This window comes from Sciurus vulgaris, assembly GCF_902686455.1.
Source record: "Sciurus vulgaris genome assembly, chromosome: 6".
Lineage (NCBI taxonomy): Eukaryota > Metazoa > Chordata > Mammalia > Rodentia > Sciuridae > Sciurus > Sciurus vulgaris.
The window spans coordinates 55,188,275-55,205,571 of NC_136466.1; the positions used below are offsets into that span (position 1 = coordinate 55,188,275).

At 39.3% G+C, this 17,297-nt stretch overlaps 1 protein-coding gene; it reads left to right on the plus strand.

The window, feature by feature from the left end:
* LOC306663981 (uncharacterized protein) overlaps positions 1 to 17,297 on the plus strand; it is a 326,186-nt gene that overhangs the window by 91,442 nt on the left and 217,447 nt on the right.

Consider the following 17,297-nt stretch of genomic DNA (forward strand, 5'->3'; position numbering starts at 1 on the left):
ATTTAGGCAAATGCAAGCTCTACTATAATATTTTCTCACTCATTAAATTATTAATTTTTCAAAAACTTCCAGTCTTAATCCCTCATGCTTAGCATTTCAATGTGCCAATATGGATCCATATCAACTCAACAATGCATCAGCCATGGCTCAGTCAGGGAAGTCAAACCACTATGAGGAATGGACATATATAAATATCTATCTACTTTAGATTTTGTTGTTTAAATCTTTAATTGTAGTGCACTTTGGTGTTGGCAGTGATGAAGACAGAGATCTGGTTTTAAAACACCAAGTTTTTAAATACTAAGATTTCAATTCCCTCGTTCTCCTATTATAAGATTCCATAGTTTGAGGTCATCCTGCCAAATGCATTCTGAATCAGAACATTGTGGCTTTATAAGAGTCTGTGATAATCTCTCACAGTTGTAGCCTCGCCCTCAATTATTTTTATACGCAAAGACTCATGTTATTCATCTTCTCTTAATGACTTTTCTTTTTTGCTTGTCTTAAATCATGTTCTTGGAAAACACTGAGGTGGAGAATTGCATGCATAAGGTTTACTGGGGAGTGCTTTCATGAAAGATGTCATTAATAAGTGAGTAAGGGAGCTTTGGGCATGGGGAAAACAGTTTTAATTGAGGTCTCAGGCATTCTTTCAAGGAGTCCTAGAATTGTGATAATGCTTCAAGACTTGTCCAAATCAAGGTGAGGAGACTGGTTCTTTATAATCCACATCAGCCTGGAGGGGTGGGGTATAACCTTGAGCAAGGCAGTTTCCTGAGGAGAGGCAATGTCCTTTAAGCCCCTGAGTTTTGATCCATCAGGGAAAGATGTTCCTAGCATCTGGGGATTTATGGATGGTCCCGAAGAGGGGCTATGGGTGGACCATCCTGGATCCTCCACCACACTGCCAGGCAGTTGTTAATTTTATTGTAATTCTTACCCTTTCTCTCTGTAGTTCCACTTTGGAACTTCCATTCAGTTGGATTCTAAGTACAATAGGGATTTATGTAGCTACTTGTTATTTTTGGCTAGCTTAAGTTGCTGTGAGTTTCAAAGCTGTTTCTTTATCCATTTGTCTATGAATAAAGAAAGAAACTTAAAAATTGGAATATTCAGTTTTCTCTGTCCATAGATGAATATATCTCAAAGAAATTATTCTAGAATGAAGATCTAAGAGAAAAATGGACAGTGAGTTTCCAGAAGTTTGTCATATATTGGTGCTAGATAATTTTTGAGCATATTGAATGTCTTCCAAGAACACATCAGGTGGTGCTAAGGTGGTATAAAGCAAGGACCTTCTCCCTTAGGAGCTTGAAATTATTAGAAAGTAGAACAGAGCTTATCTAACTGTAAGGGAACAGACAAACTACAGCAACAAAACCCAAAACCAAGCAACAAACCATGTTGGGCAGGCAAAATACAAAATTACTGATTAGTGTAACTGAAAAATCTATGGCTGACTGGATCTGGAGAGTCGAATGATGTCACCTAGAGCCAGTATCTCTCCATCTCTCCACTTGGCTGTTATCTCTGGAAGCTCTGACTTCAGACAAGCCCTCCCATGATGACTGAGGTTTCTGCTAAGCTTGCTGCTTTAGCCATGAAAATCTCAAGACACTGGGCTCCTTTTCACCAACAAGTTCTAGAAAACATCTGGGCCTGCTGCTCATTGGCTAAAAGAAGGATATAATATGATGATTAATCTCCTCAGGACTCATGTTCACCACTGAAGCATGCAATGCACCTACAGGGCCTGAGAGTGAAAAAAAAAAAAAAAAAAAAAAAAAAAAAAAAAAAAAAAAAAAAAAAGAAAGGAAAGAAAATTGAAAGGGTTGATTTTAGATTGCAAATGGGGCATGACTGTCAAAAATTGAGTAAACAGATGTCAAATAACAGAAAGAACAAATGGCTTCTTCCAAAAAGATCTAGGCTACATATTAACATTTTCCTTTAATTAGTATTTACTGAGTATCTGCTATGTCCTGGGAACTGTATTAGATGCTAGGACACTGGGGTGAAAATGATAAAGTCTTTTCTCTCATACAGTTTTTATTCTAGTGGGATGGAAACAAAACCCAAAGAGATTAATACACAAAGTGTTGGGCCAGTGATCAATTTATTGCTTTTCTGAATCCTTTCTTTACCCTGTTTAGATATAGAAGGCAGACCCTGTGAACATCTCTCCCTTGCCACCTGGCAGAATGTTAACCTTCAATAGAAAACAGAGCAAGGTTATAGAGTCAGGAAGACAGTTCTTTCAAGACCCCCACCCTCTAATTTTTAAAATCCGAGACCACATAGGCAAGCTCCAGTTGTACCTGTTAGGTCGTGCTACCCCACAAGGGCCACCTCCCACCAATTCTGAAGTGTCTACACCCTCCAGCAAGAGCAGCCTGGCCTGGCCATGTCTTCTGAAAATGATGGCTAATTCTAGAGACCAGCTCCAACTGTCCACATCCTCTGGCAAAAGCAAACAGCTTCTGGACACCAGTGGTAGGCTACTCCCTTTGGCAAGTCTGTTTGCCACAGTCAGAATGCATGTGCCTGTAGCCACACCCTCTCTGAAAAGGTCTGAATCTCAGCCTTGGGAGGACTCTTTCAGTCTTTGCGTCTTCTTTAGGACAGAGTACTTGTCCTTATTCCTATGTTACATTTAGACCCCTTAGGTTAATTCCTCTTCTACTTAAAAAAAAAAAAAAATTGGTTAACAACCTCCCACCAGTTATTGCTCTTTATATTAAAATATTCTAACCAAATATCTGGTGTGGTTTCTGTCTCCTGACTCTACACTACCTAATATACATATCATGCAGTGCCTAATCTAAATACTGAAAAGAAAAAAAAGGAATTATTTTTGATAGGATGGTCAGGAAAGAATTTTAATGCCAAATTGAGAGAGTACAGAATTTATAAAGCAGAGTGTTCTAGCTTATACAAAGATTCCAAGGTAGGAATGAGGTTGGCATGTTCAAGGGAACATAGAATCTGGGCATGACTAGGGTGGAGTAAGTGAAGGGAAAAGTGGTAGGAAACCAGGCTGGAAAGGAAGTCAGGAGCCAGACCATGGAGGGCCTGCCAGCTTCTGATAAGGAGATAGGATTTTGTTCTTCAAGTAATTGGAACCACTGGAATTAATTAATTAATTAATTAATTAATTAATTTATTTTGGTACTGGAGGTCGAACCCAGGGAGTTGTGCATGATAAGCAAGTGCTCTACCTCTGAGCGCTACTTCTCCAGCTCTCTAGATAGTTTTGAACAAAGGACTAAAATGACTTGATATACTTTTAAGAATCTTCTTTTATTTCTGTGTGAAAGTATTAATTGTTGGCAGTTTGGGGCTATTAAAATAATTCACACGAAATGATAGAGATTTGGACTAGATGCAGCTTCTGATGTGGTATGAAGAGGTCATTTTCTAGATATATTTGAAGGTAGAGTTTATGGAGTTTCCTGATAGATTGAAGAAAAAAGTTGCTATTCACTGAGATGGGAAGGAGCTTGTCTGGGGTTTCTGGGAGTCAAGTATTTAGCTTGGGAGACTTTAACAAACATGATGTTTGAGAAGTCCATTAAAATTCTAAATGAATCTATTGAGTAGGAAATATGGCATATGAATTGGGAATTCAAAGGGAAGATAGAGATTGGAGATGTTTATTTAGATGTCACTAGTACATAGACAGGAATTTTACTGAATGGCATACATAATGTGATGAGTACAGATAGGTCAGAGAAGTTTGAGGAAGCACTTTCACAGTCATACCTCCAAAAAGGGCAAGAGTGAAATGAGGCAGTTGTTGGATAGATCATGTTTAAGTGAGAGAGATTGGGCAAACAGGCTTGCATGCCTGATGTTGGTCCATCCAGAGGAGAAAATTGAAGATTCAGGGAATAGAGAGTAAATGCTAGCTACACCAGTATTCTTGACTAAATGAGAGGTAAATCCAGTGCACTGTCGGGGGGTGGTATGGCCCTTGCTTGATGGGAGTATAGTTTACCTACAGATCCAGCAGATTATATGCAAGAAGATTGAGTCTGTGTATTTAGTGGGAGTATGTGGGTATTCTCTTTACATAGTGTCTGTTTATTACCTGGGAAAAAGAAAAAACTATGCTTTTATTTGAGACAAGAAATGAAGAAAAGTTGAGGTGTGTTGAAAGTATGTAATAAGAAAAATATTCTTCAGATAAATAGAAGGATGGCTGACGAGAAATATATAGAATGCAGGAATTGAATATGATTAAATAAGACAGTACATTCTGTCTGAAACTGAATCTGGTGAAGGCAGAAATACTCCTTCCCCTAAACTCTCTCTCACTCCCAAACATGTACATCACAAAACTCACCTCACAACAAAAGACCCAAACCATAGCCATTGATTCATTAGATGCTCTGCCTATCATCTACCTGTAATAAGATGGAACTAGGACAGAGGCAGACAGCTGACATGAGCACGCCATACGTAATAGAAATGTAGATGGACCTGTATGCTTATGAAAAGCTATTTTTTGGAATCTGAGGGTTAGGTTCCTTGGACAAATAGAATAAGAACTGTTTGAAACACAAATGGCTCATGTTTCCAGTTCAAAAGAATCTTCATATGAGACTGGCTTCTCAGACTTGACAATTTATAAACTTATCCTTCTCAAGTAGTCTTTATGTCTTCCAAGTGGATGGAACCCAATTAACACAAAAGCCACTTCTATGCCCCATGTAGGTTAAAATCATTTGAAGTAGCAGAAAAATGAAGCAGTTGCTTGAAATACTTCCCCCGCCCCCCTGTGGTGGACTAGGCTTTTTTACAAATATTAACTCATTTAATCCTTAAATCAATTTAACCAGTTAAGTATGTGTGGGAGAATCTTTGGTTTGTTCACTGGGAGCTGTCCATTGCCCATGATTTGTGAATTCGATGACACTTTGCTGGCATGGACATGAGATCCATGCAATTTCTCAATGTTGTTAACCTCTTCCTTGAATGGGCAAATAGAGTTTTGTTTTGCTTTTTTTTTTTTTTTTTTTTTTTTTTTTGTGTGTGTGTGTGTGTGATGCTGGGGGAAAAAAGAATTTTCTCCCATGAATGCATTCAATAGATATGAATGAATACCTCCTATGCACCAGCTACTGGTTTAAGTTTTAGGGGTAAAAAAACTTAAAGTTGAAACAAAGTCTCTTTTTCTTCTGAGATTGAGAACTGTAAAGATGATATTATTTAGGAGATCATAAGGGTTATGTTTTTCTTGACAAATCTGTGCAAGAATGAAATAGAAAAAACTTAGTAAGAGACTGAGAAACAGTGGGCATGGTGGCTCATACCTGTAATCCCAGTGGCTCAGGAGGCCAAGGATAGAGGATCATAAACTCAAAGTCAGCCTCAGCAATTTAGTGAGACTCTAAGTAACTAAGTGAGACTTTGTCTCAAAATAAAAATGAATAAATAAATAAAAAGGACTGGGAATATGGCTAAGCACTTCTGCATGCAATCCTGGTACAAAAAAATATATTGAGAAACATACAACACTAAGTAAGATGTGTTTTGGAAAATAATTAGGAAGGTTAATTGAGAAGTAAATATATTGTGAATAGAAAAATGTAGGGTCAACTTTATTTAGATTGTCAAATAGTCTCTTTAAGGTATTGACATTTAAGATGAACTCTGGGCTGTCAAGGGGCCAGGCATGTGAAAATCTGGGGATTCCCAACAACAGAAAGTACAGTATAACGTCTCTGAAATCCAAGTGGGTTTGTGGTGTTCAAGTACCATAAAGAATGTAACAGTGAACAAGGCTGGTGAGCTAGCACAATGGAGAGCCTCTTAGAACTTGATAAGGAGTTTGGATTTTATTATAACAGCATTGTGAAATCATTGGTGGCTTTATAACAAAAGTTAAAGTTATTTGGGGTGTTACAAAACAATACCTTGATTGTTATGTGAAGAATGGACTACAATGTGAAAAGTGGATAAGTCATGGAGAAACCAGGAAGGAGTTTAATAATCCAAATGAGGGCTCTTGCCAGCTTGAACTGGGATGGTTATTGTGAAGACAGGGTATGTGGTTGGAGTCAGGATATAGCTTCAGATAGAGCAAGCAGGACCTTCTGATGGACCAAGTGTGTGTGTGGAGGGGGAGAGATGGAGAGTGGGAGAGAAAGAATGCTCCTTGTTTTCTTTTTTTCTGATTGTTTTTTTAAACATATGCAACAGGATAAATAATGGTGTCACTCATGGAGATGGAGAAGATCTGGGGAAGAAAAAGTGGCAGAGCTGAGGATGGGATGGGTGAACAGAGGGCATAATTTTGATACTGTGTGTGCTAAGTTTGAAATGAATTTTACCTATAAAAGAGGGGATATTGAGTAGATTTGCCAGTATGGAGACCAGAAAAGTCATCCAGGCTAGAGATAAGTACATATTCTTTTGGAAGCCATGTGATATGATGTGATTTGCCAGGACACAGGCATAGATATAGAATATCATTTGGGTATGGCCTTGGATATACCAGCATTTAGAATTCAGGAAAAAACCAGGAGTTAGAAGAGGAGATAGAAAAGTTGTAGAAAATCCAGGCGATTTTGATATTACAGGAGTAGAGAGAAAAAAGTGTTTCAGGAGCAACAAGGTCCTCATTCACCTCCAATGAGCTACTGAAGTCTAGGAAGGTTGAAGACTGAGAATTGAATGCTGCTTTTCTAAGTTGACTTTGTAAAGAGAAGTTTCAATGGAGTGGTGGTAGGGACAGCACTTACCTGTGTTGGGCCGAAGAGAGAGAGGGAAATCAGGACATAGAATCAGAATGTGGACAATGCTTTCAGAGGAGTAGAGAAACAGGTCAGTCATTAGAAGGGAGTATATAATCGAGGGAAGGGTGCTTGCAACCAAGAGTCTTGACCAATTCTATATCACTGTCTTCATTATAGAGACAAGGGAGGTGTATATAACCTGCTTGATAATGGCAGTCTTGCCTTTTCAGGTTGGCTTTATTTTCTTGCTGACATTCAATCTATACGAAATCTCCACTATTTATATTCTGCTTAAAGGGACCAGAACTAACTGGCAATATCACCCTGAATGATATTTGCACACACAATGGCTCATTTTATCATTATTGTTCTCATCATTATTCTGATTCCTGTGGTCTAGCATGCTCTTGCAACAGTGTCCCTTGGATTTGCCATCCACATAAAGTAGAAAAATGACACTAAGTGGCATGTGTGTTTTTAGGCAAAAGCCTGGAGAACAATGAAGTTAATGATTTAGCTGATAAGGAAAAGTTTCAAAACAGAATTCTCTCTTTTATTATCTATTCAAGGCACAAGGTTCAAAAATAATCTCTAGGTTCCAGACATATAAAACAAGTGAAATTTTTTTCCCCTAAGGGTGATAAAATCTGTCTACTCCTTGGAATTTTATAGCTCCAATAGTTAACATTATTTGCTATAGCTGGTGCAGGTACACATCAAAGTGAGAATCACAAGATAGTCCTCTTATAATTCCTTGCATACCCATTTGTCATTTGCATATGTATTTTGAATTTCTTCATTAATGCCTAATCTTTAAATTCAAAGACCTGTGTGCCTGTTTTCTGAGATACATATTCTTCCTTTCCATCATTAATTTGAATATTTATGACTATTTCTTTATCCCTTTCATTTACATTATTTGGTTACACGTAGATGACCTTGAATTTGCTAGGGATCCCTAACTTGGTACAGTTTTGATTGAATTACTGTTTTTTCACCTATGCATGGCGATGGTCACTAGAAAAGTAAAATCTAAGCATTCTCCTGCTGCTGAGTCTCTCTGTGACTCTAGAGAAACTGCCAGCCTGCTCAGCTGCCTTCCCTTGTCACAACTGAGCTGGTAATCAACAGTCGTCTCTTCCCAGACTATTAGGTTCTGAGCTTTTTGTGAAGTGTCAAATGTTTCAATGGTTTATGCTGTTTTTATTTCAGGGGAGGAGTAGCACTTACTAATCTTACAAGAGTGTTGTGAAAATTAATTAGTTAATGTTCACAAATACTTTGAAGATTAAAAGCCCGGTGTAAATGCTTATTATTGTTTTATGTGCACCAAGAGCCTAACTGGGCAGGTGAATGTGTTTCCCAGAGATGAAAGGATTATGCAACCTAGAAAATTGTGGTTTAGTGCTGTAAGGTTGGCAAACAGGTTACTCAGGATTGCATATGTGGGAATTATTCTCACAAGAACACAAGTGTCCCAACAAGATCTAAAATAAAGTCATTTGTACAACCACTGTTGACTTCCAAAGTGTTCCAGCCAAGATGAATATTATTCATGATATTGAGTGTGATGATAGCCTTAATGAGTTTCTCAGGTAGAGATGAAATAAAGAAGAAAGGTCCCTTCAGGACTCTGAGGAGCTGATGTCCCTGAAGGGCTCTCAGGACCCTGTCTGGTGATAAGACAGAGTGCTGATTGACTAGAATCATGCTTGGTCAATCTCAACATGCTCAGCATGGCCCCAGCTGAGGTCAGAGCCATTAAGTAGAATCTGCAGATCCGGAAATGGATATCTTAATCTCGAACACAGCTGGAGAAGTAAACTCCTCAGCAGTACTGAACTCCTCAGTACAGCATTTCTGCAGAAGTTGATAATATGTACCCAAAGTGTTAAAAGAGGATATATCCTCAAGCTGGAAATTTCCCTCCCAAGAATTCATTCTTAGGAATAGTCACCTGTTTACTCTGATGTTATTAATCATTATAACATTTTAAACACTGTCAACGTCCAGTAATATGGGGTTGATGAAGCAAGTTATGGTTCAAATGTAAAATGAAATATTGTAAAGCCACTAACAATGAGTTTTAGACAGTTGCTTAATAGCAACTGATATCTAGAGATATCAGAGCAAGAGATATCTAGAGCACACTGCATTAAAAAACAACTAAGTATAATATATATCATGAAATATTTTTATTCTCTGCTTTCTAATTTCTCTATACTAAAAATGTATTGATATTGTAATATAAATACTTATAAAATAAGAACATGGACATTCCCATCAGCATTCAAGGGGAAGGGGATATACAAAATACTGAGGGTGTAAGATTTATAAAAAACCTTTGGAAAATATCCAAAACAAAGAGAAAGGGGAAAATGAATTATGAACTAGTCTAGTTATCCCACAGTAAGTCATGCTTCTTACTCTCAGTTTTTTCTAAAACCTTCAGCCCATGTTGTGTTCCTGCTGACCTCCACTTCTTGGTCTGATGCTCACAACTGAAAAGGGTCTTGTCTTTTACCCAAACTGAGACTTGAGATACTGAAGATCTACTTTGCACCTACCAGAAGCACAAACTAGCTATATAGGGAAGTTTGTGTCCTGAGGGATCAGCCTTTGACCAATGGAAGACAAGGACCTATGAATACAGTCTTCTCCCTTCCTCCCCTGGCTGCTCTGCCTTGAGTTGCAATATCTCAGGTGCTCTGTGAAGACTCTGCTGCAAAAACGAGCAACGTGCAGCACCCCATACGTGTTTCTGGGGAAGACAAAGCTAAGACACAGTATGTGAGCAGTATTTGAGACCTGTAGACAAAAGTTACTGGATTGCAAAAGAATCATTTATTCAGTCCAATATAAAATAATAACTAGTATTGACTGAATGGTTTCAAGGTGCTAGACACTCAATATTATGTTTAATTAATCTTCATAACTGCATCTACATTTATAATTAAAGAAACTTTGGACCAGAGAGATGAAGTGCACTTCCCCAAAGTCTCAAAGAATGAGTCCTAGACTTATATATGTCCAACACCAAATTTGATGTCCCCACATATGGTATACATGGTTTTAAATTTTCATTTATTTGTTATTTATTTAATTTTTGTGGTACTAGGAACTGAACCCTAGATTGCTCTACCAGAGTTCTACCCCAGTGATGCTGCTGCTGCTTCTTTTTTAAAATCATTTTGAGACAGGGTCTCCCTAAGTTGCCCAGGCTTTGAGCCTGCAATTCTCCTGCCTCAACCTCCAGAGTAGCTCGCATTATAGGTATGCGCCACCATGCTCAATTTATACATGCTCTTTAAATGTGATCTACAGAGGAATCTTAAGAGGTGTTCTGCCTCATGGATTATAATTAGGCTAAATATCCATAACTAGGACACATCACACATCAATAAAGAGTGAATGAAGGTGTTTAGGTAAGTGTTAACAAACTAGGAGTTAACTAGGAGTCCCTATCAGGGAGGATGCTGTACTGAAGCTGACTCTTAAGGATGGGTATGAGTTGAGAAGACAGAGGGGAGAGGGGTGAAGCCAGAGATTCATGCCTGAGATTGTAGAATAAGGGTTATCATGACATGTTCTTGGAGGAAAGAGTGAGAGGCAGAGAGAGAGAGAGAGAGAGAGAGAGAGAGAGAGAGAGAGAGAGAGAGAGAGAGAGAGAGAAAGGAGGGGATATTAGAATTTAAAAAGTCACCTGTGACGAACTTAGTAAGCCTGAATGTTGGGGAGCCAGGTTTTCAGGGTTCTTGAAAGCAATGCAAGAGTTTGTCATGTAGGACGAAGGAGTCATTCAAGCCCTCTGAGAAGGAAAAACGTATCCAGCAAGGAGAATAATTTTCCAGGGAGAAAAACATGAAGCCAAGATTTGGCTATTGTTCTAGTGTCATGAAATGCTGTAATGGGTAGATGTTCTAAGAATTTTGTGTTTATAAACTAAACATCAATCACACAAACACACACACACACACACACACACACACACACAAACACAAGATGCAGTGATTATGGGTTGGTGTGAATTTTCATTTCATGAAAATATGGGTTGGAATTCTCTATAGATATCCATCCCAAACATGGAAGCTGTAATGAGTAATCGAGCATTTATTTAATACTTACTGTGTGCTGGGCACTATGCCAAACTTTTTTTTTTCTTTTACATGTCATTATTCTTACATTTCTTTCATCACATTTCATTTACACTTGAGGAAACTAAGAGAGAGAGGTTTAGTAAGTTGTTCAAGTTCAGTGGCCAGGAAACAAGAGTCTGAATTTAAACCTTGCTGTTACTCTTTGGTTGGAGTTGTTCTTTTGACTCTTTGGAGTCAGCCTCTGAAATCCTGGGAGAGTTTGGGTTTGCTAAAATGCAAGAGTGACACTTGTTCTTGATGTGCAACCATGATAATGAATTAAAATCTAAGAGCTTCTCAATCTATGAGGATCTAAGAAGACTTTGCACCATGTAGTTGGCTGATGAATTCCCCAGTTAAGTTGATTTGGCATTGAGGGAATTCAATTCAGAGCCATTTGCCACCACTCATCCAGGAGAGCAAAATTAAATAATGCAAATATCCAACAGGCTCAGGTTGGCGTGCCTTCTCACAACAAAAATAAGTCAATGCAAATCTACACAGGAAGAAAATTCTAGAAGCTAGAAAATGGGAAGTAATGATACCTTTTAAGAAAATCAAAGTTTTCACTTGGTGAGAGCTTGCTGGACTCAGAAAAAGATGCATGAGCAAAACAAATAAATAGAGACTGAGAATTTTCTTTCTTTCTTTCTTTCTTTCTTTCTTTCTTTTTTTAACAAAGTCTGTCAAATTCTCCAGTAACATGTTTCGTTCATTAGATTTTTACTCAGGTAATCTAGGTAGCATCACCCCTGGTGTTTGAGGGGCTGTTGGGTAGATTTCTCAATCCAGTAGAACAGCACGTTCATAACTACAGGTGCTTGCAATTTCAACAATTAGGTATTCCTTTCTGTCTTTAACTATAGGCTTTGGGGGCTTTATGAGTTACTTATTAAAATGCAAATATTCCTTGGAGGCATACTAATGACTTGGAATCATTTAAGATAATATGTTAAAGTATATTCAATTTAATTCAGCTTGTTTCCGTTCACTTGACTTCAGTTTAATTTATCTGAGCCCCTACTAAGTGCAAAGCCCTTTGCTGGATCTTTGCTATGGGAAGGAAATATAAACTAGATAGGTTTTGGTCATTTGCAAACTCTTCTTAAGTGGCAATAAACAGTTTTGGTTTTGTAGGCTGTATGATCTCTGTGGTGACACTCAACTTTGTCATTGTCCCCAGGAAGCAACATGTAAATCAATGCTCATAGCTGTGTCTCAATAAAACTTTGTTTATTAAACAGGCTGTGAATTGCATGCTGATCCCTACTCAAGATGCTTATATCAGAAAAGGATTTACGTAATCTTTTCCTCTGACAAAATAAAACCTCAAGAGGAATTTGTAGGATATTGGGCTTGACTGGAAAATCACTGGAATCTGTTGGAGAATTTCATAAATATGCAGGATTGGGTTGCTTTCCCAGGCCCAGGGATTCTCATGGAATTGGCCCTGGGCACTGGGAACTTTCAAAACTCCCCAGATGGTACTAATACTCAACAGCGTTTGAGAAGAACTGATGTAGGGCCATGCCTGGGAAGGATTGCTAGATGCAATGAGGCTCAGCAGAGAGTACAGGGCAGGGGAAATGGAGATGAGCAAAGGCTGGCTGCATATTCCAGTTCTTTGGGAAAAGGAAAATTGGCATGGGAACTTTCCTACCCCACCAAAGAACTCAAAACAAATGTGAGAAACTTTACTGTATTTACAAAAAGTTAAGCAAAAGGTGATATGTTTAAAGAAATCAGAATAGTCTCTGTCTATTTGAACCTGGAAAATGTTGCAGCCCAATCTCTGCAGTTGGCTCAGATCTAGAATGTCTGTAATCTGGTGCTACATGTATTAGTTTTCAAGTATCATCCCAAAAGAGAACCACAAACTGTGTGAATTAAAACAATGGAAGTGTATTCAGTGCTGGAGGCCAACAAGAAGCCTGAAGTCAAAGCACCTACAGAGCCAGGATCCCTCTGAAGTCCCCAGAGAAGAAGCTCTTCTACCCTTTCTCCTGCCTTCTGGGGGTTACTGGCAATCTCTAGTCCCCTGGCCTTGGAGAGGTGTCACTTTAACCTCTGCCTCCATCATCACTTGCTGCTCTCCTATGTGCTTGTGTGTCTGTGTCTCTTCTCTACAAGGACACTGGTCACAAGGGACTAAGCCCAAACCCTACTCCAGTAGGACCATTATTATAATTCACATCTGCAAAGAATTTTTTTTTTCCAAATAAGGTCACATTCATGGTACTGGATGTTTGGACTTTAGCATATCTTTATGGGGAACATAGTTCAACCAAAAATACTACCTCTGGAGTATATTTTTATCCTTGGGTTTGAAGAGTAGAAGTACCGTGGGACAATGGAAGGGATATCAGACCTGAATCCTGAGGCAGAGGTTGTAGCTTTGTCTGTTAAATGGGACCAAGAACCAGATGAGCAGCATGTGAATAAACTTTTCCAAAGAAAAGCCCTATAAAAGAAAGAAGTTTAAAGGGAAACTAAGTGAATCAATTGAAAATATGCATATTGCTAGTTTAGTAAGTGATCTGAATTAAGTGGCAGGCGCAAGGCCATATTTGTGGCCTCTGCAGTGGCAGTGGAAGTCTATAGGCCACAGTTCTTGTGTTGTCCAATCTATTTAATCACAAATCTCTAGGGCGCTGGGTGTACCCTAATCACTTTTGGAGAGGAATTTGGGTTGGAAAGATGGGTCCCTTTTAATTTACAGGAAGCAATATGCATCCTGGTTTCATTCTTCCAGTCTTACAGAGACAGGAGGTGCCTCTGGATCTATCGTGTGCTTCCTTATTTTTTCCCATCTACACAATGAATCAGACAAGCCACTTCAACCCCTGAGTATGCTGAGCACCAAGTGAGAAACTGCATGTCAAAATAGAAAATTGGAAGAACCCATACTTCTCATAGGGGAGATATCGTGCCTCAGTGTTCTCACCTGTGAAATGGGAACAAGACGACTCACACTGCACCAGAGAGCTGCTGGGGGTGTTCACTGAAGTAAGATGTACTGTTCATAGCAAAAGGTTGGTGGTCAATAACATTAACAAGGCTTCCAGGCAAAAGCTTGACATTTTAACTGCAATTCAAAGGCAACATCAGGAAGTGACTGTGTTCTGGGAGTTAAAGAGGTGAAACAGACCCCATGAGAGTCTAGAATGGCTATTTAAGGAGGTGGGTAGTACCCAGGATGAACAGAAATAAAATGCTGCGGAGACAGATGAAATCCTTCCACAAAGCCCTGTGCCCAGGCCCTAGCAGGCAGCCTGCCCTGATGGGTGGAGCACAAGTCCCCCTGCGCCTGCTCAGGTGAATACCCGAGATATTGCTGACAAACGCAGCTGCTCCAATCACAGCTGAGGGTCAGTTTGTAGGGAATGGGCAGGCTGTGGGAGGCTCCACAGTTAGCTCCTGATGACCCAGGGCTTAGCTTTCATTTGGGGAGAGGTCTATTTGGCATATGAACCTTCCTTCAGTGGGGAATACTAATAAAGCCAGAGCAGGCAGGGGCCTGGAGAATTCAAACTTATTCCACATCCATGGAGAGTATTTAAATGGTAAAGTAAAAGGTGTTTGCTCATTTTTATCCTTTCTTCCATCTACCAACTTCTTTATAACTTTTTCCGTCTTTGTCATATTATCTATCTGTCTACCTACTTCCCACTAAGACATGGAGTCTCCAGGTATGTGCAGCTAGTTTAAGGAAGCCTGGGGCAGAGAGCTATATTTTTCATGAAAATGAGAACTGATGATTATGTTCAAAGAGATGAAGTATCATTTACATGCATGTGTGTGCATGTGTGTGAGTGTGTGAATGTAGGTGTGCATGTTGCACATAGTGGTGAGAGTGTTTTGAGGCCTGTTATTAGACAGAATGAATCAGGATTAGGGACCCAGGCCCAAAGAAGGAGGGGGAATCTGGGCTTTGAATTACTATCAGGCCAGTCTCCCTCCCCTCTTCCTCCCATCCCATTCTTCTTTGTGGATACAACCAGGAGTATATTAATTGTAGGGTGATTAAAATGCCGTGGATGAAAGAGTGAGATTAAAGGGTGGAAAGTTGAATTAGCAGGTGTCTGTTTCAAAATGCAGGTGAGCTGTCAGCCCTGAAGCAGTCAGGAAAAGAACACCAAGCTATTGCCAACCAGTGATGCATGTTAATTCCCATTCCTTGCTCTGTCCTAAAATATGGATGCAAACTCAGGCTAGGAGAGCAGGAGAGTGTGACAAAGGGGACCATTTTTGTTGACTTGTTTTTTGGATTCTCATGTAAACAACTTTGGACTTGATAGAATAGGCCTGAAAAGTGACAGGTTGTCAATGAGAAGCAAAACAAGTGTACCTGATTGGTTGATTCCAATCTTAAAAGGATTAGGGCTGAGCATTTGCCCTTGGATCAAATCGTGACTTGGGAAGCATTAGAAGAAAACCTCTACCTAACTTGCCAGATGAATAAATTCCTCATTCAAACACAACATTTATTAAAATAAAAAGTCATGTTTTGATTTTTCACAATTTCATGTAACATCAAAACAAAATTGTGCTGAAAATCAACCATGAGAAAGATGCATGGAAAGGCATTTGAAGAGGGGCAGTGGGAATGTAAGAATAAGAGGTGGAGAGTGGGGAGTGGTATAAAGTGGGACCTGAGCAAAATTGCTCTCCTTTCAGAGGATGGTAAGTGATCTTCTCTGGAGATCAGAGCTGACCTCTTAAGAAAATGGCCTTGGAGTTAGACTTTCATGATGAGAAATGGGCACTGATAGTGGATAGTAATTTCAGATAAGGAATAGAGAAATAAAAAAAATGCATAAATTCTCTTTTGTGATTTTTGCATCATTTGTATTAGACAAAGTACAGGCAATTGCTTGCATTGGTTTTCTCAGCCCTGGCTGTGCCTAAGAACCCTGGGCAGCTTTTATAAACCCCAATGCCCATACTGTATTCCAGACTAACAGAATCAGGAACCCCAGGGTGAAACTGAGGGACTGGCATTTTACATGATCCCCAAAGAATTGCAACATGCTGGCAAGGTGAAGAAACTGGCTCTAGCTGGTAATTACAAATGGAGCCCTAATCATACGTTTGCTGAGCCCAACCTGGGAAGAAACGTTTCCCTGGCAAAAAGGATATTTGAAAATAGTTGGTCCCTTTGAGATATGTTTGACTAAATTATCCTGAGAAGCTTTATTAAGTGGATTCCTTGTTCACATCAGAAGTGAATATGGGAATAGCAGTAGAGAAACATGAGACTAGAAAAAAAACAGACTGTGGCCAAATTGTGGAAGATCTTAATAACAGGTGAGGAACATGAATTTTACTCATTAGGAAACAGGCAACAGGTAATAGTGAACATGGAGTGTTCTAAATCATGGAGTGGCTTCAAAGCCATACCTGTGATCAGCAATGTTCATATGTTGGGCCCCAGAAGGGTTGAAATGATAGAGATGAGGGGTCAATTAGGAGACCGCAGGTGGGCTTTCAGCAGGCGTGACTGGACCTCAGCTAGCGTTATCTTTGAAGATGGGTAAGAGGCAAATGAAGTCATGGGGAAAAGGAATTGACAGAAGGTAGTGTGAGAAAGCTCCCCGCTTAACATTCCCATTTAAGTGAGAAACCTGAGGATTCGGGGTGTCATTTGCCTTCTAAAGAAGCCTGAAGGGAGTGAGAGAGAAAGGGGAGGTACTAGGAAATGAAACTGACCAAATTCTGTTAGGTGCATGTATGAATATATATAACAACCAATCCCACTATTCTTATGATTATAATGCACCAATAAACAAAAATTTAAAAAAAGAAGAAACCGGAAGTGATTTGGGGCAATGGCATCTCAGCACAAGTTGAAGATACTATGTTACAAGGGAAAGGGAGAAGGTATAGTCACGGGAGGATATGGATTTCTCCTGTGACCAGATAAATTGGTCTTCTGGAAGGTTTCAGTTTGGGGCATGTTTGGTTGTATTGATTTCAGATTGATCTGGGGACAAACAAGTGTTATAACTTGGGGTCACCTACCTCCTTCAGTCTGTAAACATGGGACTGACCTTTATAATAATCTTTTCTGAAACAAAAAGAAATAGTTTCTTGGTGTAGTATGAGGTATGCAGAAGGTTTGCAGATAGATGGTGTGGTTAGAACAAGAAATTCCACAAACGTATCACAGTGGGTGAAGACATTGTAAGATCCCGATATCAGTGGGTTTTCCTGTGAGTGTGCAGAAAGGGGTGCACAGCAGGTTGCTCTCCTTAGGGAGGGCCAATTTCATGGTTGGCCCAATGCTGGCACCTGGATCTTCTATTCCAGAAAGTTTTTCTTGATTTCTTTAAATGATGAGTGGCTCACTGTGCCTGAACTATGCAATGCAACTAATGCTAAATATTTGCTTTTTGTTTTGGAATTTTGCTATGTGGTAGGC